This window comes from Bufo bufo, chromosome 4, assembly GCF_905171765.1.
Source record: "Bufo bufo chromosome 4, aBufBuf1.1, whole genome shotgun sequence".
NCBI lineage: Eukaryota > Metazoa > Chordata > Amphibia > Anura > Bufonidae > Bufo > Bufo bufo.
Window position 1 is genome coordinate 103,874,489 of NC_053392.1, and position 23,357 is coordinate 103,897,845.

Sequence of the window (23,357 nt, forward strand, 5' to 3'; positions counted from 1 at the left end):
TCCGTTTGGCTATGCACGGCCAGGCGGACACCAAAACGACTTTTTTTTCATGTCCGTGGATCCTCCAAAAATCAAGGAAGACCCACGGACGAAAAAACGATCACGAATCACGGAAAATCGGAATCCGTTTTTGCGGACCGCAAAAAAATACGGTTGTGTGCATGAGGCCTTATTCAGCATATTCAGATTAGTAAATGATCCTCTTAGTTTTAATCAAAATGGATAAGCCCACTTACCACGTCAAGGTGGCCTATAATGAGTGGATTCCTACTCTAAATTGATGCATCGCCACATGGCGACCTTCGCCACTGCAAAACAGCACCTGCAGAACAACCGGCCCAACAATACCCCTGCTGTCAGGCTAAATCTCAAATGCACTGGGCCCCCACCAGCCCACAGGCACAGCATCACAGCAGAGACAGCTACTATGCAGCACCAGACAATGTGAACAGATCTCAAACACTCGCCACTCCATGTGGTCTCAGAGACTGAGTAGGAGTTTATTAGCCATTAGGAAGTCTACTGTTAATTAAAAAAACAAAACCTATAAAAGAAACGAAGCTGACTCCGTACTATTGTCAATTATCAAATATTTTATTAATTACAAAAAATGATATATATCACAGACATAATCTTTAAAAACCAAGTGGGCAGAAAAAACACCATCCTGAAGGGACACAGGCTACAGGCAACATTATCATAAGTTGATGTATAGATAAATAACAAATAGATTTGTATGTAAATCATAAGTATCACAAAGGTAGGTCCTAAGTCATACCACACTGTATGTTAAGGGGAGCCGTAGGTGAGGAAAATGATAACTACCGGTCCAGAGAAAGGATCCAAAAAATAATGATCACTCACCTCTACCCATACAACCTGAGCAGCATAGAGAAAAAGTGAAGGAGAACCTACTAGGACAAGTGCCGTGTGTCAACCAACAAGGATGGCGTCACCCCAACGCGCGTTTCTCCAGCCACAACTCTCCCCGGCTCCGTTCTCCTTGTAGGTGCAGGTCCCACAGGTGGGACCCGACCTATCAGACAATGGGGGCATATCCTAGCGATATGCCCCCATTGTCTAAGATGGAATTACCCCTTTAAGGCTCATGCACGTGACTGTAGCCGTTTTTGCTGTCCCCAAATTGCTGATCCGCCATGTACCTTCTGCATTTTGTGGAACAGAATGTCCAGCCCTCCATAGACCAGTCATATCATTTGTTCATAATACGGGCAAGAATAGGACATGTTTTATTTTTTGCGGATGCAGCGGAATGGACGTACGCATGCGGACAGCACATGGGTCTCACATGGGTCCGCATCTTTTGCGGGCCTTTTTGAATGGCTCCGCATATGATCTGCAAAAAATGTGGATGGATGAAGAAAAAAAAGCAACGGTCGTGTGCATGAGCCCTTAGATTCGTGGTGATCCAACTTTCAGAATTTGATAGCCTGTGGTAAGGACAAACCATCATTTTTAAAAACTTGAATAACCCCTAAAATGTTGTGTGCTTTCAGTCGCCACTAGGGGGAGCTGAGAAATTTTTGCTATGTATGCATGCATTTTGCACCTAAGCTCCCTCTAGTGGAGGCTGCAGGAGGAAAGGATTTTGCTATTTAACTATGTGTCTGTAGAGGGAGTTTGGAACTCTGTATCAGAAGAGTGAAATTACAACCTCTGTAAACTGCAATTATAAAAACTAGTAAACACAACATTTTTTACCAATTAAAATAGAAAGCAAACAAGTAAACTGGAGTCAAGGTTGGAGACTCATTTTACAGAGAAGCTCTACCCCAGATCAAGATAAAGGAGGCTTTGCTGAATGAATGCATAATTAGCTGAAAATATCCGTCAATACCTTTTCTTTATATAATCCATGAAATAAATATTTAGTGGCTGACTATAATCTTTCAACCAATAGTTTTCCCATTAATTGTATACTTTATTGATTCAATACTAGCCAAAGAGATGAATATGGTCATATTATGATCACCAGGAGATAGATATAAGATCAATCAGTAAAATGAAATCTAAAATAAACACAATTTCTTAAGGTCGTAAGACCTCATACACAACCTCTGACTTCTCATTTGTGATTAATGAATGATAATAAATATGCCCTGTATATAAAGGCTGTGGCATTGTGTTCACAGTTTTACTGCTTGTCTAATACAGTGGACACAATGTTAGCACAAAGTTTACATGAAAGAATGGCAGGGAATGCACAAGAACATTGTAAAAAAAAAATATAGAGAAAAAGTAGTGTATTTATTTGCACTCTTGTTTTGCACAGCATTGTTATTGGTACTCATCACACTGCAGTGTATAAATGATGAGGGGTTTTCTCATAAATACAGCCTATTTGGGTGGTGGTCCATGCCCGCAGATATCCTGCTCCTCTGTGTCGGATCACTCACTGGGCTGGTCCTTCTTCCTGGCAGGTTTGACCCATTCCTTCTACCCTTGCTGTTGACAGGAGATTCAGCCGCTGGCATCCTGCATACTCTCCTGGCAGGCCATGGCCTGCTCCTGCTCCCTCGGTCTCTCCTCCAGTCCTTTGGGCACACATGCATGCTCGGCTGACTGTTAAAGGGCCAACATGCGGGCTCACAGCTCTTCCAGTCTATAGTTGGCTACCTCCATGTACTTAAGGTGCCTTCCCGAGGTGGAAGGTGCCTGAGCTTTAGATATTATAGTCTTTCTAGTTTTCAGTGAAGGTGTGCTTTCTGCCCATGTACTGAACATTGCCCTGACTTTCCATGCCTGCCCTGACTATTGCCTGTTTACTGCATTGCCTCTCTGTTGCCTGCCCTGACCTCAGATTGTTTAACAGATTCACACAAACTGTGCCTGCCCTGAATGCTGCCTGTTTCCTGACAAGGAGTATTGCCTGATACCTCATTGCTTTGGACCTGTGTCTCATGGGTCAGCCATCAACAACATCGGGACTATTTCAAGAGGTACCAGCCACACTGAGCACTGTACAGGACTCAGCATCCATTGCTCCTTCTGCCTGTACCAGCGCTGCTCTAAAGCCTGGCATAGATGGGCTATATCTGGCTTTAGCAGAGCAGGCACAGGCAGGGGAGCAATCTGAAGTACTGCATACTGCTCTCCCCAGCCTCCACCTAGTGCTGTCATTAGTTTAGCATGGTCAAAATGCTGACAGACTCTAATACCATTTACATTATACAAATATAGGACATTAAATCTTGTCTAATTTACAATTAAAGGGGCTTTCTAGGACTAAATGTATCTATAGCGTAGGCCATCTATGTTTAATCAGCGAATGTATAAACCTCTGGACACCTGTTGATAAACAGAATGAAAGCGGCAATTGGAGCACCAGACAGAGCAGTATCAAAAACGTGCTCTGCTGTTAATTATAACACTGAAGTATTTAACAGTAGGCCAAAATGTACCATGTCAAGCAATGACTTTTGTAAAAATACGTTTTAATAGAAAAATCTAGCAGTATAATATCTTAACATTATACCCTTTTATAAGACTAAATAGAAAGGAAAAAAAAAAAAGAAATAATGTGCAGACCTGTACATTGGCTCTAAGCTTTAAGGCGTAGTCTAGAAGAGCAACCAGCCATTTGGCCACAGAAGTAATCCAGGAGTACGGCTTCTGCCCTAGCCAGCGCTGTGCACATACATACCAAGGAAAAAAAAATCTCCCTCTTCTTTATTGAATAATAAAATAGTTAACAATCACAGCAGCGAATACAAAAAATATAGTTGTGCTTCAATCGCATACGCGACCTTAATCGTAACATACAACTAAATCCAACGTGAACAGGACATAAATAAACCTTTTTCCACTTCTCTCAGGGAACCCGGCTCTCGTCTGGCTTTGTTGTTACTTTCAACGTCGCTGCAGTTGGTCGCATCTACAGCCATCTCTGTGGTGGACTTTATGTTACCACAGCCACTGTGCTGTGCTGAGCGTCGAGCTTCTGGCCAGATGCTTTTATGAAGGCCCATCCACTCTTCTTCACATCAACCCTTGCATCATCAGTGGGTCTAGCACTTTTCCTTCTCTCCTGAGCCACAGTGACAATTCTCCCATGCACTTAAATGGAGTTTTCAGGATTTTATAATGATGGTGTATTTAGCCCACAGTCCCACCCATCAACTGTTTGGAAGAAGCTCTGGAAACCAGAACTACACAGCTTCATGCATTGTGTAGCTGATAGAACTAGTTACTGCAGCACTGCTCCCAATAAAGTTAATAGGAGCAGCGCTGCAATAGCCAGCTCCTAGTACCACACACCCATAATAGTTTTGGTGCCAGAGCTACTCTCGAACAGCTCATCAAGGTGCATAGTGTCGGATCTCTGCAATCTGATGTTGATGGCCTATCCTCCAAAAACCCTTTTAGAGATTGTGCAGCATTGGGGCCCATCAGAGAAGCATCCCCATTCAAGCCAAAGGTTGGGGGTTGGGTTACTGCTCTCCCACCATACATCATTATCCCATCATGTTCTTAGGCACAGGAAATACTGCCTCTCCTGCATTCTCTTCCTTCCACCTGATGTTCAATAGACAAAAAACTAAGGGGAAAATAAAATATTGCAAAATGGAAAATACACTTTAGAAATTTTTTACAAAAGATCAAAAAGTAAAAGAACTCCTGTCCCCAAATTACTGCCTAAAATGAAATGCCATAATTTAAAGTGAATGCAATGTTATTAAATACCCTAAACAATATTATAACCGATCATTTAACCCCCATTAATATTACTGCAGCTATTTTAGCTGAATTTAATCTATTATTTAGATGCCTTTCTTATAAGCATGCAATCAGGCAGCCGGCTCCATTCTGATTAAGTAAATGTGTGCGATTATGATACGTAATAACTATAATTTAATTTACAGTCATTTACGTTGAAAATACTTCTCTAAACTTTCTAATTTTATAACCGTGGATACTGGAATCGTAATAGCAGCTATGAATAAATAATCCGGAAAAATGCAAGGTTTTGCACCATCCAGCATTACTGCAGAGGAATTATTACTGATTTATAGAGTTATAAACACTCTTATTTTAAAATTAGATTCACTTTTCTTAAACTCAGCAGCCACTTTTCACACATGCTGATAATCTGATTTCTGGAAGAGTGTTAATCGTCACTTTATAATGAACTCATTCCTACACTCACGCTGAATAAATGGATGTTAATGTGTGATTTTTTTTTTTTTACCTTACTGCAAATTTGCCACTTAAATCTAGAAAATATTCTCTGTTGAATTTCCAGGAACAATTCAGGTTTTATTTCAATTATCACAACAATGAAAGCTTAATTACATGTTCTACAGATTTAGATTCAAAAGTTTCCTGAGAAAGAGAACTATAAAGGATTGAAGTGGTTGTCTTGGATATTACAAGTAATGGCCAATCCACAGGGAAGCAGGAGCACTGATCTGCTGGAGTCTGACGCACTGCACCCCCACCGATCAGCTGTTCTGCAGTAGCTCCGATGATTTACTTTCAGCAGCACTGCTCCCGTTGAAGTAGTGGGAGCAGTGCTGCAGTAAACAGCTTCATCTATTACACAATGGAAGGATCTGGGTAGTTCCGGCACCATCTTCTGGAACAGCTGATCGGTGGGGTGTAGATCAAAACATCCACATATTATATATTGATGTATTACTGCTAAGTAAAAATTATAAACCTGAACATGAGGTTTTGATTATTTTTGGTAAAAATATACAGGCCTGCTTCCTAAGTTCAAAGTTCAAATGGCTATGGGTCACTAAACTGCCGGTATCAAAGGAATTCCTTGGGCCTAAACACAACGGGACTTTCAACAGGATATTCTCAGAGCTTGGAATAAACATCTGACTTCTTGCAAATATCCAATGAAGGTATACAGACATATGCAGGAGAACAATAGCTGGTGGTTGAGTTTAAGAAGAGTTCAGCCGCTAAGATTTAAACCCTAGAACATAGGAAACTCATTCAGTTCTGCCCATTGTGGAGGGTGCATTTTCTTTACTTTTCTATACTGTTTCAGTCCTGCAGGTGTTTATCAAAATCAGCATAGATTATCTGTCAGTCATGCTCATTTTTCCATTCTGACCCACAAGGCTTGGTTTCCAGTGTAGTCATGGCTTTAAAGGGGGAATATTCTAAAAGTTGCTTCCGCACAAGGATTTTCTGCTTAAAAGAGCATTCCTCAATATACATCTAAAATAGATTACATCTGATGGCTTGGAATATGACAGCTCCAACCAGAGTGAAGAAGAGCTATTTTTTGCTGACATCTTATAGGCAGCAAGCAAACCTTAACCTAATAGAATATATGGGTGCAACTGGAAGAAGTATCTCTCATAGTTTTAAGAATTCAGTTGGATTTACCAGCTGTTTTATAGTTCCTCCAAGTGGGATTTTAAAACTTAACATAGTAAATACTTGCAGACGTTAAAGGGGTTGTCTCATCTCAGACAAAGGGAGCATATCACTAGGATATGCCCCCATTGTCTTATAGGTACGGGTCCCACCGCTGGGACCTGCACTTATATCGGGAATGGAGCCCCGCAAAGTGGAATCTGGAGGACTCTGGTCCAACCACCACCAAGCCTGTCCCCCATAGAAGTGAATGGAAGCACACCGTGCATGACTGGCCTCTGCTCTCATTTTCTTCTATGGGCCCGAGGAAGATAGCCGAGCCATGTGCAGTGCACCCCCCACCACTTTCGGGGCTCTGTTCTTGATGTAGGTGCAGACAATGGGGTCATATCCTAGTGATATGACCCCTTTTTCTAAGATGAGGCAACCCCTTTAATGCTATAACAGAAGGAAAGGTTGCCAATCAGCCCATCATTTCTACATTTTGTAGAGCCTTTAAGATTTTATGACTACTGGTCTGATTACAAATGCCAGCTTAAAGAGGAACTGTCACCTCTCCTGACGTATCTGTTTTACTAACTACTTATTGTACATTCCCCATGTAATAATAATTCTGGAAAATTATTTCTTATGATTCTATGTTATACCGTTCTTCTCTTATTCTTCCTGGATGTTTATGGATAAAGGTACTGATGGGTGGTACCAGTTGGGGATGTGTCCTTGCACAGTCTGTCACTGGCAGCACTGATTGGACAATGCCAGTCTGTGCAGGGACACACCTTCAAATGGTAACTCCCATCTGTACCTGTATCCATAAACTTCTTGCAAGAATAGAAGAATGGAAAGACATAACAAGAACAGATGCTCCAGAATTGTAGTTTCATGTGGAATACAATTATATACTAAAACAAACATGTCAGAAGATGTTACAGGTCCTCTTTAAGACTTATGTCTAGTCCTTGGCAATATTATGGATTCAACAGTAGTGATGCACCGGCGCTTGCACTTGGTTAAGCTGACGCAGCGGTACCGCAACGGTATCGCCACCGTTGGATATCAAATAAATGATGTATGCAATATATGTATAGGTACTGCGCGACTTGTACTCCCTATTACTTTCTCAATCAGGATGGCACCATGAAGATACGCAGTGGATATAACAGGAACTTACAGTTCAGTTGTGATGTCTTAATCCTAGATGTTCCTCTGTGGGCACTGTTCTTCTGCGTCTTTCCGGTTCTCTTCTTTTTTCTTTTTTCTTTTGTTTTTGGTGCCGTCCGGGATGAGGGAAGGTTGAGGGAGCTGGGCCCTAATAGTAACAAATGTTTTAAATAGAATTGTTTCTTGAGCTTGCCCCGGCCGGTGGCACAGCTCGTGGTTTTAAAAAAGCCGCTTATTCGCGCTCGCTCGGAGCGCTGCGTGACGTCACGGCAGTGGCTACGGTGGACCAGGAGGACCAAAGTTTTCTCCAACGCGTTTCGATTAGTTCGCTAATCTTCGTCAGGGACGAAGATTAGCGAACTAATCGAAACGCGTTGGAGAAAACTTTGGTCCTCCTGGTCCACCGTAGCCACTGCCGTGACGTCACGCAGCGCTCCGAGCGAGCGCGAATAAGCGGCTTTTTTAAAACCACGAGCTGTGCCACCGGCCGGGGCAAGCTCAAGAAACAATTCTATTTAAAACATTTGTTACTATTAGGGCCCAGCTCCCTCAACCTTCCCTCATCCCGGACGGCACCAAAAACAAAAGAAAAAAGAAAAAAGAAGAGAACCGGAAAGACGCAGAAGAACAGTGCCCACAGAGGAACATCTAGGATTAAGACATCACAACTGAACTGTAAGTTCCTGTTATATCCACTGCGTATCTTCATGGTGCCATCCTGATTGAGAAAGTAATAGGGAGTACAAGTCGCGCAATATTATGGATTCCCCTTTCTAAGATGGGGGTAATTAAATAGCTTTACTTAAAGGTACATTTTCTTGAGTCTTGTTCATCGGTCAAAAGAATGGAACCTTACCTTCTTTTATTCACATATGGCTAATACTGCCCATAAGTCATAAATGTCCATATTAGAATAAACCCTTTAAGACAAAAAAAAGACAAAAAACTATCATTTATTTGGGCTCCATAAGAAATGAGCGAATAGATTCTAATTTCCTGTCTGTGCTGCTGCTCCGATTAGCAAAGCAAAGGCACAGGCTCTGATTTGGCTTTGGAGCCGTGTCTGTGAGGATAGGAAATTGTCAGGGCCGGGGGCTAAATGTCCGGGCCTGTCAATCTTGCAGCAGGTGGGTGCATCTTCACCTGCGAGGACAGCCCCTACATGTGAAAAAGCAGTATTGATGAATGGATTCATTAGAATCGATTCACTCATCTCTAGGCTCTATGTATCTCAAGTACTACCATATCATGTCCGATACACACTTACCGTTCCTGGGACAGCAGCATTCTGTCTGTGGAGAACCTTTTCATTTATTTTTATTCAGTATGGAAATATAAAGCTACTTTCGCATCAGCGTCTTTCTTTCTGGTATTGAGATCCGTCCCCATTTTGTCCCCATTCATTGCCAATTTGGACAAAACTGAACGGAATGGTGTGCACCAATATGCATTCCGTTCTGTTTCGCTGCCCTCCCATGCAGGACACAAAACTGCTGCAAGCAGAATTTTTGTGTGTGCCATGGGATACTGATCAAGATGGATCTGGCATGAAACACAATGTAAGTCAATGATGCCGGATCCGTTTTCTCAGACACAAAAGAAAACGGATCCGGCCCTCATTGACTTACAAAGGTTTAAAGGGGTTGTCCGGGATCAAAATATTTTTTACAAAACAGTTTACTCACTATTAATAGCTGTTTCAAGGTCCCCCCAGATGTTTTTATGTATTTTTCGACATCAGCAGTGCTCTGACAGTCCCCCACTGATTGTTGATATCTATGTTTATGTGTGCGGTAACTTCCTGCCGCACTTGCTTCTGGGTCCCAGCGCAGAGGAGCATCGCGTGGTTTCTGGTGTCTGTCTGCTCCTCCGTGCATCCGCCCCCCTGATTCATATGCCGCCTCCTGCCGCACATATTCCTCTCGCTTAGTTACGCCCCTAAACTCTGTCTCCTTCACTGATAATAAAGCCCCCTGCCCGGTGACGTCACCGGACCAGAGGGGCGTGGCTTAGCATGGTTTGTTGCCGCCCAGCTACCACCCATCCATGCGCTGTGAATAATTACTTTGGCTGACGGTGACGTCACCGGGCTCCTTGCGAAGCGGAAGAAGAGGCTTCGCTCTGCAGAAAGGGACCCGGTACGTCACTGACTCTTAGAAGAACGGCACTTCCGGCTGAGATTTTGTGGATTGCAAAAGGGGCATCAGAAATGTCTGTTAAAGGTAGGACAGGCATGAATGTAATATTTAGGGGACTAGTGTACATATACAACAATGTCCCCAATCCCGGACAACCCCTTTAAGTGCCGGATCCATCTTGGTCATTTTAGAGATAATACAACCGGAGCCATACAGAACGGATTATTGTATTATTCTAATGGAAGCGTTTTTGCTGATCACTACCGGATCCAGCAAAAACGCTGATGTGAAAATAGCCTAAGCAACTCTTCTTTCTCAGCTTTTGCTGCTTGAGGCGTCTCTGAATGTTGTTGTTGAAGACCAGGAAGGGGCTAAACAGTTTCTTTATCGTCTTGTACTTGATGGATGAGTCAATAATGTACTCCCGGTGGGAGATTGAGAAACGGCCCTCATTTGTTTGAACACTGTATTAAGTTTAACATCAAGACTGTCATTCTGCATTTTGACCACAAGATGCCGCTGTTTCTTAACACAGCTAAACAGGTTTCAGTAATTGAATATTCATAGGAGGTGGCGTTGGAATGAGAAAGAAGAAACAGGAGGCAGGAGAGCAGACATCTTGCAAGGACTGTGTGTGAAACAAAATCTGCTCGCATCCAGGCATCAGCACATCCTATAGTGTCAGGAGCTGCAGCTGAATGAGGCTGATCACCGTCCAAGACAGATACTGTCCGGAGGAAAAGGATTGTTTTCCAGAAAGGCTGATAGGAGCAGAGGAACGGAGTGCTGCCTATCCTGTAGGACCTCATGTTTGCTAGAGAGGCTTGGTGTTCGGATAAAAGTCATCATCGGATGAAGAACAGACCTGGGTCGGTAAGAGCGTGCACGCACCACATTGCAGATTGGCGCCTAAGAGACTGAGAACAGGCCTGTAGTTAGATAGATAGGGTATCTGTTCGTATGAAGCTAAAAAGTGTTTGCCACGTTTACTACAAGGACTCCATTGCTTAAAGAGACATTGTACAATTGAGAGCTTCCATATTGCCTACGAACTCAAACCAATTCAGTGCTTTACTCAGGAACAATACTCAGATACCGGTTCCTGGACTAGCTATAGGAGGGGGAATATTATAGAGTTGATAAGATTGTAAGCTGATGTGCTGCACCGCAGATAAGCCCGTACTAGGCACTAGTGATGTCGCGAACATAAAATTTTCAGTTCGCGAACAGCGAACGAGAACTTCCGCAAATGTTCGCGAACTGGCGAACCGGGCGAACCGCCATAGACTTCAATAGACAGGCGAATTTTAAAACCCACAGGGACTCTTTCTGGCCACAATAGTGATGAGAAAGTTGTTTCAAGGGGTCTAACACCTGGACTGTGGCATGCCGGAGGGGGATCTATGGCAAAACTCCCATGGAAAATTACGTAGTGGACGCAGAGTCGGGTTTTAATCCATAAAGGGCATAAATCAACTAACATTCCTAAATTGTTTGGAATAACGTGCTTTAAAACATCCAGTGTGTGTATACGATCAGGTATGATGTTGTATCGATCAGGTAGTGTAAGGGTTACGCCCGCATCACAGACATTGACAGACCAAACTCCCCTTTTAATGCACCGCAAACAGTTCATTTGCACAACCGCAAACTCCCCATTTGCACAAGGTTGGATACCAAGCTAGCCACGTCCCGGTGATGTCATTGAAGGTTTCTTCCTCCACCCAGCCACGTACAACACCAAGGGTCCCCGAAAGGTCAATTGAATTGATTTTTCGAACGGGGAGATGGTTAAAAAAACGCTGGCTCCCTCCCCTTTGTTTTTATCCACGGTGACTGCGTCTGCGCCGTGCAATTTACTGTCACACCCGATATGAGTGGTATTTTCTGTAGTACTATTCTCATCAGTTTAATCCCTCTAACGTCCCCAATCTGGGTGCCATTTATTGAATAGATTTTTCGAACGGGGAGATGGTATCAGTGGTTGGCACTGGCAGTGGGCACACTACAGTCAGTAGAAGCGGGCCTGACACACACTGGCAGCAGGCAAGCAACTGAAATTACACTAAAGTGTAAAAATTAAATGCCTTATTTATCGGCAAGCTACTGTGCCACCCGGTATGAGTGGTTGGCACTGGCAGTGGGCACACTACAGTCAGTGGAAGAGGGCCTGACACACACTGGCAGCAGGCAAGCAACTGAATTTAGACTACTGTCTAAAAATTAAATGCCTTATTTATCGGCAAGCTACTGTGCCACCCGGTATCAGTGGTTGGCACTGGCAGTGGGCACACTACAGTCAGTGGAAGCGGGCCTGACACACACTGGCAGCAGGCAAGCAACTGAATTTAGACTACTGTCTAAAAATTAAATGCCTTATTTATCGGCAAGCTACTGTGCCACCCGGTATCAGTGGTTGGCACTGGCAGTGGGCACACTACAGTCAGTTGAAGTCGGCCTGACACACACTAGCAGCAGGCAAGCAGCTGAAATTACACTAAAGTGTAAAAATTAAATGCCTTTTTTATGCAAAGTCCTGTGCCAGCCGGTATGAGTGGTGGGCACTGGCAGTGGGCACACTACAGTCAGTGGAAGTCAGCCTGACACACACTGGCAGGCAACTAACCTTAGATTAAAGTGTAAAAATTAAGTGCCTATTTTTTAAGCAAAGTCCTGTGCCACTCGGTATGACAGGGGTGGGCACTGGCAGTGGGCACACTACAGTCAGTTGAAGTCGGCCTGACACACACTGGCAGGCAACTAACCTTAGATTAAAGTGTAAAAATGAAGTGCCTTTTTTTTAAGCAAAGTCCTGTGCCACACGGGATGACAGGGGTGGGCACTGGCAGTGGGCACACTACAGTCAGTTGAAGTCGGCCTGACACACACTAGCAGCAGGCAAGCAGCTGAAATTACACTAAAGTGTAAAAATTAAATGCCTTTTTTATGCAAAGTCCTGTGCCAGCCGGTATGAGTGGTGGGCACTGGCAGTGGGCACACTACAGTCAGTGGAAGTCAGCCTGACACACACTGGCAGGCAACTAACCTTAGATTAAAGTGTAAAAATTAAGTGCCTATTTTTTAAGCAAAGTCCTGTGCCACTCGGGATGACAGGGGTGGGCACTGGCAGTGGGCACACTACAGTCAGTTGAAGTCGGCCTGACACACACTGGCAGGCAACTAACCTTAGATTAAAGTGTAAAAATGAAGTGCCTTTTTTTTAAGCAAAGTCCTGTGCCACACGGGATGACAGGGGTGGGCACTGGCAGTGGGCACACTACAGTCAGTTGAAGTCGGCCTGACACACACTAGCAGCAGGCAAGCAGCTGAAATTACACTAAAGTGTAAAAATTAAATGCCTTTTTTATGCAAAGTCCTGTGCCAGCCGGTATGAGTGGTGGGCACTGGCAGTGGGCACACTACAGTCAGTGAAGTCAGCCTGACACACACTGGCAGGCAACTAACCTTAGATTAAAGTGTAAAAATTAAGTGCCTTTTTTTTAAGCAAAGTCCTGTGCCACACGGGATGACAGGGGTGGGCACTGGCAGTGGGCACACTACAGTCAGTTGAAGTCGGCCTGACACACACTAGCAGCAGGCAAGCAGCTGAAATTACACTAAAGTGTAAAAATTAAATGCCTTTTTTATGCAAAGTCCTGTGCCAGCCGGTATGAGTGGTGGGCACTGGCAGTGGGCACACTACAGTCAGTGGAAGTCAGCCTGACACACACTGGCAGGCAACTAACCTTAGATTAAAGTGTAAAAATGAAGTGCCTTTTTTTTAAGCAAAGTCCTGTGCCACACGGGATGACAGGGGTGGGCACTGGCAGTGGGCACACTACAGTCAGTTGAAGTCGGCCTGACACACACTGGCAGGCAACTAACCTTAGATTAAAGTGTAAAAATGAAGTGCCTTTTTTTTAAGCAAAGTCCTGTGCCACACGGGATGACAGGGGTGGGCACTGGCAGTGGGCACACTACAGTCAGTGGAAGTCAGCCTGACACACACTGGCAGGCAACTAACCTTAGATTAAAGTGTAAAAATTAAGTGCCTTTTTTTAAGCAAAGTCCTGTGCCACACGGAATGACAGGGGTGAGCACTGGCAGTGGGCACACTACAGTCTGTGGGCCTGCAGCTCCTCACACACAGGCAGGCCAGGCAACTGCAATATGTATATAAAGGAAAAAAAAAAAGCAGACTAATGTTGCAGCCCTAAAAAGGGCTTTTTGGGGTGCTGTCAGGACGCTGTCCTTACAGCAGAGATCAGATGAGTCTTTCAGGACTGGAGTGGACACTGAATTCACTAGCCTAGCTATCGATTTCCCAATTAAATCAGCAGCAGTTACAGTCTCCCTCCTCTCACTAAGACTGCAGCTTCAGAATGAATCTAAAATGGATGCTGTGCAGGAGGTGGGAGGGTCTGGGAGGGAGGGTATGCTGCTGATTGGCTGGAATGTGTCTGCTGACTGTGAGGTACAGGGTCAAAGTTTGCTCAATGATGATGTATAGGGGGCGGACCGAACATCGCATGTGTTCGCCCGGCAGAGGCGAACGCGAACAAGCTATGTTCGCCGGGAACTGTTCGCCGTCGGATAGTTCGGGCCATCTCTACTAGGCACCAAACAATCGTTCACGTTTACTTCAGGGTAATAACAGATATAGTGGGGCAGTTTCAATTGTGCCCGCCAGTGGGCAAATTACAACAAATTTCCTCCGTTATCCACCAGGGGGCATCTTGCTGTGCAGCTGGGTGTATGTGTATTGCCTTGTCTCCTCATATTTAGGATTGTGTTCATTGCTGTGTTTTCAGTAAAAATTCTGTTTTGAAAAGGCTGGTGTCAGAGTTGCTTTCCTCGTTCGTGACTTCGCTGTATTCTGGGGAGCCCACCCCGGTACACGGCTTACACTGGCACTGCGGCTTGCTTAGCTTTACATCTGCTTATGTAGTTACCTGCAGCTACAGTAATTTGTATTTTTCAATGAAAATGTGTGTATTACAATATTGGAAGCAAGGTGTTATATTGTATGTACTGTATATGTAGGTTTTCTCTGTGTTTCTGTGGGTTTTCCCTGCTCTGGGAAGAAGATAAAAATTCATCATCAGAAGGGCAGCACTGATATATGTGAGATGCAACACTTTCGTAATACTTTTGTAAGGCACTGTATCAAGTAACACATCTAAACATTGTAGTGAATGGAGTGGTGGCCCAGCTTGCATGGTGCGCTTTTCATTCACTGCTATAGGACTTCTGATAACAGCCAAGCGTGAAATATGCCCTCAATGTCTGAGATGGGCCAACCCATTTAAATGATGTGACCAGCAAATCCTTTGGAAACCAGTCATGAGCTTCATGAGGCCCGAACCATGGGCAGCATGAGGTACCATCAGGCTCCCTGGTTATCAACAACTATGCTGCACTATATCAGAGAATCCATAGTCCAAAAACTAGCTGGGAGCAGAGAGAAGAGCCAGGTTACAAACAACTATGATTTTTAATGTATTATCAGGCTCAAAAACAACTTTTTACTCTGAAATGTTGCAAAGTTTCACAGAAAACATAGTTTAAAAAATACACTGGGAACATGGGAAAGAGTCATGGGGCAGCTTCCAGCCAGATTCTCTCTAGAGTCTCTCCTTATACACAGATAGTGGGAGACCTGTGACCAGGGCCGTCTTTAATATTGATTGGACCCTGGGCAAGAATTTACTTGGGCCCCCTTCCCACACCCTAGCATGCAATCACGCCCTCCACCACAACACACACACAAACAAAACAAAAAATCGACACACCTCGTAGAGTAGTAAACTTTAATAATGATGAGTGGCCACTAGAGGTGTTCCTTGGAAGTATTGGAAATACTTTTTTCTGAAAAGGCAGTGTTTACATTAAAAAGCTTGCAGAGACATGCTATAGACACCAGAACTACTACGTTTAGCTGTTGTGGTTCTGGGGACTATAGTGTCCCTTAATATAGAGAAGAAGAAAAAAGAATCAGCACAAAAGTATCAAATTAAATGGCTGTATCATTATTCAAAAAATTAAAAAAGCACAACTTCTGACACAAATATATAGTATTTTGCAGATTACTTTTTTTTTTTTTACAATGTGCAGATAGTACTGTACTACTAACCTCTCCATCCACCCCTACATACATGGTAATACAGCACCACATACCTCTTACATCCAGTGACGTCTCTTTGATGTAGATGTTCTCTTTTCTCTTCTTCTCCTTTCAGACCTTCAGACCAGACACCATTTTTCAGCCATTTCTTGTCTCTGCTGTAAATCTGCAAAGAAACGGGCTCAAATGGTTTTGTACAAAATGCATTTGCCAAGCATCTCACTTTATAAATAAGCGTAGCAAAAGCACTTTAATATTTTTTTTGACTATGGCATTATTGTATGTTTTCAGCCATGGCAGCGTGCACCTGCGCATTGGGATGTGCTGACTAACCCCCTTTTCTTTGCAGACCCCCAATAATGTGCCGTTGTGCTCTCCAATACTATACTGCAGAAACAGATAAACTCCCTGATAATAGTAGTACCATGCAGATAGTGCCCTTCAATAAGTATTGGCACACAGTGCCCTAAAATAACTGCGCCCAGCAAATAGTGCCCCTGACACTAATAGTGTAAACATAACATCCCCAAAAATAATTGTGGTAAGCTGATACTGTGCCAAGGTGTCCCCACAGTAATAGTGCTCCTAAAAGTCCCACCAATAATAATAATTCTCTGCTAGAGCACACATGGTAGTAATAGTGCTCCTACAGTGCTCCTAACATGTCCCCACTGTGCCCCAGAAGTAATAATGCTCCCATAGTGCCCATACTAGTAATCATGTTTCCCATAGAACCCCAGTAGTAATAAAGCCCATCATAATGCCCCCATTAGCAATAATTCTCCTTATAATGCACCAGTGCAAAAAATACCCCCTTTTAATGCCCCCAGTTGAGCTAATGTCCCCATAGTGCCCCCATAATGTGCCAGTATAAAATAACCCTATATAGTGCACCCAGTAAATGCCCCATAGTGATCATCTCCCCCCTTCTTCCTAGTGCCCCCCATAATGTACCAGTGTAAAATGTCCCATATATAGTGCCCCAGTAGATGCCCTCAGTTTCCCCCATAATTTGCAAGTATAAAATACCTCTTCTAAGTGCCCCCATAGTACTCCTCTCTCCCCTTCCCCATAGTACCCACCATAATGTGCCCCAGTATGAAATACCCCTATACAGAGCCCCCCATATAAAATACACCTTCTTTGTGGCCTCAGTAGATGCCCCCATATTGACCCCAATAATGTGCCAGTAAGAAGTGCCCCAATAGATGCCCCCATAGTACCACCCAATAATGTGCCAGTAAGAAGTGCCACCAATAATGTGCCAGTAAGAAGTGCCCCCATAGATGCCCCCACAGTGCCCCCCAATAATGTGCCAGTAAGATGTGCCCCCATAGATGCCCCCCAATCATGTGCCAATAACAAGTGCCCCCATAGATGCCCCTAATCATGTACCAGTAACAAGTGCCCCATAGTTGCCCCACAATTATGTGCCAGTAACAAGTACTCCCATAGATACCCCCAATCATGTGCCAATAACAAGTGCCTCCTTATATGCCCTCAATCATGTGCCAGTAACAAGTGCCCCCATATCATGTGCCAGTAACAAGTGCCCCCATAGATGCCCCCAATCATGTGCCAATAACAAGTGCCCCCATAGATGCCCCCAATCATGTGCCAGTAACAGGTTCCCCCATAGATGTCCCCAATCATGTTCCAGTAGCAAGTGCCCCCATAGATGCTCCCAATCATGTGCCGGTAACAAGTACCCCCATAGATGCCCCCCAATCATGTGCCAGTAACAAGTGCCCCCTTAGATGCCCCCCAATCATGTGCCAGTAACAAGTGCCCCATAGATGCCCGCCAATCATGTACCAGTAACAAGTGCCCCCATAGATGCCCCCCAATCATGTTCCAGTAACAAGTGCCCCCATAAATGCCCCACAATTATGTGCCAGTAACAAGTACCCCCATAGATGCCCCCCAATCATGTGCCAGTAAAAAGTGCCCCCCTAGATGCCCCCCAATCATGTGCCAGTAACAGTTGCACCCATAGATGCCCCCAATCATGTGCCAGTAACAAGTTCCCCTATAGATGCCCCCAATCATGTTCCAGTAGCAAGTGCCCCATAGATGCTCCCAATCATGTGCCAGTAACAAGTACCCCCATAGATGCCCCCCAATCATGTGCCAGTAACAAGTACCCCAATAGATGCCCCCCAATCATGTGCCAGTAACAGGTGCCCCCATAGATGCCCCCCAATCATGTGCCAATAACAAGTGCCCCCATAGATGCCACCCAATCATGTGCCAGTAACAAGTGCCCCCATAGATGCCCCCCAATCATGTGCCAGTAACAGGTGCCCCCATAGATGCCCCCCAATCATGTTCCAGTAGTAGTACCATATTAAAAAAAATAAACACTTATACCTACCTCTATTAGGCTGGCATCGATACGATGCAGCCCTCTTCCGGCCTGTGTCCCGCGCTGTACGGCTCAGGCGGCGCGACTGCCTGCACCGCCCCCACATCACCAGTGGCCAGCGGGGCTCAAGAGGCAGCTGCCTTTGGCCCCCCAGGAGCAACTGGGCCCGGGGCAGCTTCCCCCTTTTGCCCCGCTTTAAAGACGGCCCTGCCTGTGAAGCAAGCTGATCCATGTGGGGAAAAGCCAGTGGCGCTTGTCCCATTTCCGGTTCATTTTTAAACAATACTTTCTCTGAAATGCTGCAGCATTTTAGTGTAAAGCACAGTTGTTTTTAACCAGAAAGCCTGACAGGTTACCTTTAAAAGGGTGGTCTCACTTCAGTTAATACAAGGCACTTACTAATGTATTCTGATTATCCATTTTACCTCCTTTGCTGGTTTGCTTCATTTTTTCATCGCATTATACACTGCTCATTTCATGGGTATGTAGCCCAGACAATGCTGCTACTATGCAGAGTACATGTGTGCAGAATTATAGGCCAGGCAATGTGCCTGGTACTTTGAGTATGTTTTGCGCAGTATTGTAGACCCGGGGATGCCCCTCTGGGTAAGATATTTAAATGAGCTTTCTTAAACCTAGCTGATGACGGTACATGTTAGACATGATAATTTGCATATATTTTACCCAGAAATCTAGAGGACTGTTGTCTAGCCGACAATAGTCATCACATATACCAACTGGTCTCCATAATAGAAATAGTACCCACCCGGATGTTTTCCTTACGGCCATGCAAATAGTAATTTTATTCTCATCTGCTTTTGTCCTAAAGATGTGAGGCTGGCTTAGCAGTTTTTTTTAGCTTTGCTTCCAAAACCTTGTTTAAAAAGCAGGAAAGCAATGCAGCGCTCATTGTTGCAGTGTTTTTTCTTATTGTTTGCCTATTTACTGTGCAGCAGCAAATAAGTATAATTATAGCTCTCTCCTGTTTCATAGCTCATTCCTATTCATCTGAGGATACATCATCAGCATAGCAAACACAGACAACACCTTCAGCAACTTTATTTCGCTATTTTGGATCAACTTCAGACAAATACAACTCCAAAGTAACCTTCAACTGAAAGTGAGACAAGAGAATTACAACATCCTACAAAGCTTATACCTCTCTCAATGAAACATGCAAGCTAGTTCTCTTTCTTTTTTTCTTAAACCCAAGGAATGTGACTTTCTACATTTGTGCATCAAAATTGTGCAGTGTGCCACAGAAAAAATGTGCACTAGGTCACGGTGTATTGCAGACTCTCTCCATAAGAAAAGGGCCCACTGTAAACCATTCTCGGTTCCTCCGGGCAGAAAGGCCCCTGCAGGGGACCAGGACAAGTGGATAACCTTCAACCAAAGCCGAGGATATGCTGGTCGATGCTCTGGCTTCCACCTAGCTGCCACCCCAGGTGTTAGCACAGAGCCTCTGTTGAGGTCTGGTCTCTCCCCAAAGGGAGAGACCAACGGTCCTGCAGGGGAATGAGGAAAGCAGAAGAGAACAGCTTTTCTAGTTGTGAGAACTTTCTGGGTAAAATATATGTAATTTATCATGTCTAACATCTTTTGGCTTTTGTACCAAACTTTGTGGCTATTCTGCTTTTTGCTGATGTGGATAGGGTTCCCAACCCCGTAGTCATGAAGAACATAGATCACAAAGCATAGGTTTCTTTCAAGGATATTTATTTTTCAATGGATATGCGGCAGGAGATTTTATTGTGCAAACGTTTTCGGCCGTATCTGGCCTTCGTCAGGCACTATGGGGATTACAATAGGGCAATTTTAGTGACAATTCATTTCGGGTCAATTACATCATTGATTATAGGTACATATTCATAATATACATATGTATGTCAAAAACAGAAGATAAAAAGTAAAAATAAATAAAAGTTTTGCCGTCCTTTGATTATCCAGTTACTGGTTATATAAATCACAATGGTATAGAATATCTGTTATTTGATTAAGGAAGGTATATCACCGTTTGTGCATTTTACATTCACCTGGTCAAATTGTCAGGGCATTACAATTCAATATTTTTTTACATATTTACTTATTATGTGTTCATATTCTTACATTTGGGTACATCATCTGTCATTTGATCCTCTACTAATCTTATCACCACACGCTGCAATTCTCAATCTTATCGTGCTACAAAGACATTGGACCATTATATTGTGAGAATGATCCTACTAATAGTACTTTTTTACATGATGCATTAACCATAACATATATAATCATATATAATCAGACAGGGTTATCCTATAGCTAGTAGCTACTTACCTGTGCCGCTGGAGGTAAACAGGGGAAGATGCTGCTACATATGAGGAGCCTATAGCCGCCGGAATGTGTGTATATACGCATGATAGTATAGCCGGTCTCTGCTCTTTTATGAGAGCCATAAGGTCGGCATATGGTGGCGTTGTAGGCGGGATCTAGGCCAATTCGCGCTCAAAAATGTGGTGGAACGCACCGATTGTATCCCGGTGCGTTCCACCACCCGGAAGTGACGTCAATGGGGAGGAGCGCACCGCTAGTATAGCGGTGCGTTCCACTAGCCGGAAGTGACGTGGATGGGTGAAGCGCATCGCTGGTGTCACGGTGCGTTTCACAGGACGGAAGAAGGTGTAGGAATTTGCGTTCCACCAGGTTCAGGATGGCAATATGTCACTATAGAGAGAAAATGACCAGCGAATTGGTTATAGATATATGACTTAAAGATATATACTGTAGGTATAATACATATAGGAATGGCTAATGGGCTCTATTGATACATGGCTATAGGTATAATACAGTGTAATGACTATATAGATATAAATGAAAAAGAATACCCCCTGCGGCACTGGGTGTAATGTGGTATTCATGGGACCTGAGAAATTAAGGAAAGAATAAATTAGAATCTTATAGAATATTATAGGGTATCATCAATTGTTATAGTCCTTATGATAGTGTAACATCCTTGTATACTGGTAGAGGAGACCCTCCAGTGTGATGCTGTCAGGAGGTTAGAGTATGTTCCTGATCCAATGTTCCGAAAGGGAAAACGTACAAAAAGGGAATAAAAAAAATCCATGTGGTTATTGTCCGGATATAGATATTTATTAAGTGAAGGCTTGTATCTCGTATTCCCTGTTGAGTCCTTTTGGCGTCATAGTAACATAGTAACATAGTAACATAGTACATAAGGCCGAAAAAAGACATTTGTCCATCCAGTTCGGCCTGTTATCCTGCAAGTTGATCCAGAGGAAGGCAAAAAACCCTGTGAGGTAGAAGCCAATTTTCTCCACTTTAGGGGAATAAAAAATTCCTTCCCGACTCCAATCATGCAATCAGAATAACTCCCTGGATCAACGACCCCTCTCTAGTAGCTATAGCCTGTAATATTATTACGCTCTAGAAACACATCCATGCCCCTCTTGAATTCCTTTATTGTACTCACCATGACCACCTCCTCAGGCAGAGAGTTCCATAGTCTCACTGCTCTTACCGTAGAGGAATCCTCTTCTATGTTTGTGTACAAACCTTCTTTCCTCCAGACGCAGAGGATGTCCCCTCGTCACAGTCACAGTCCTGGGGATAAATAGCTGATGGGATAGATCTCTGTACTGACCCCTGATATATTTATACATATTAATTAGATCTCCCCTCAGTCGTCTTTTTTCTAAAGTGAATAACCCTAATTTTGATAATCTTTCAGGGTACTGTAGTTGCCCCATTCCAGTTATTACTTTAGTTGCCCTCCTCTGAACCCTCTCTAGCTCTGCTATGTCTGCCTTGTTTACAGGAGCCCAGAACTGTACACAGTACTCCATGTGTGGTCTGACTAGCGATTTGTAAAGTGGTAGGACTATGTTCATATCACGGGAATCTATGCCCCTTTTGATGCAACCCATTATCTTATTGGCCTTGGCAGCAGCTGCCTGACACTGGTTTTTGCTGCTTAGTTTGCTGTTTATTAAAATTCCTAGATCCTTTTCCATGTCAGTGTTACCGAGTGTTTTACCATTTAGTATGTACGGGTGACTTGCATTTTTCCTTCCCATGTGCATAACCTTACATTTATCAGTGTTAAACCTCATCTGCCACTTATCTGCCCAAGCCTCCAATCTATCCAGATCCCTCTGTAGTAGTATACTGTCCTCATCAGTGTAAATTACTTTACACAGTTTAGTGTCATCTGCGAAAATTGATATTTTACTATGCAAGCCTTCTACAAGACCATTAATAAATATATTGAAGAGAATAGGGCCCAATATTGACCCCTGAGGTACTCCGCTAGTGACCGTGACCCAATCTGAGTGTGTAACGTTAATAACCACCCTCTGTTTTCTATCACTCAGCCAGTTACTTACCCACATACAGATGTTTTCTCCCAGTCCGAGCATTCTCATTTTATATACTAACCTTTTATGCGGTACAGTGTCAAATGCTTTGGAGAAGTCCAGATATACGACATCCATTGATTCGCCGCTGTCAAGTCTAGAACTTACCTCCTCATAGAAACTGATTAAATTAGTTTGACATGACCGATCCCTCACGAAGCCATGCTGATATGGCGTTATTTGCTTATTTCCGTTGAGATGCTCTAATATAGCATCTCTCAGAAAACCTTCAAACAGTTTACCCACAACAGATGTTAAACTTACTGGCCTATAGTTTCCAGGCTCTGTTTTTGGCCCCTTTTTGAATATTGGCACCACATTTGCCACGCGCCAATCCTGTGGGACATTCCCTGTCAGTATAGAGTCTGCAAATATCAGAAATAAGGGTCTGGCTATGACATTACTTAATTCCTTTAGGATACGGGGGTGTATGCCATCCGGTCCTGGCGATTTGTCTATTTTAATCTTTTTAAGCCGCTGATGTACTTCTTCCTGGGTCAGACAGGACACTTTTAATGGGGAATTTATTTTTGCATTCTGCATGTCATCTGACAATTTATTTTCCTCAGTGAATACATTGGAGAAAAAAATATTTAACAGCTTTGCTTTCTCCTCGTCGCTCTCTGCGACTCCCCCCTCATTACTCTTTAAAGGGCCAACACCTTCAGCTTTATACTTTTTAACATTTATATAATTGAAGAACATTTTAGGGTTAGTTTTACTCTCTTTGGCAATTAATCTCTCGGTCTCTAGTTTGGCCGCTTTTATTTGTTTTTTACATGTTCTATTTTTTTCCT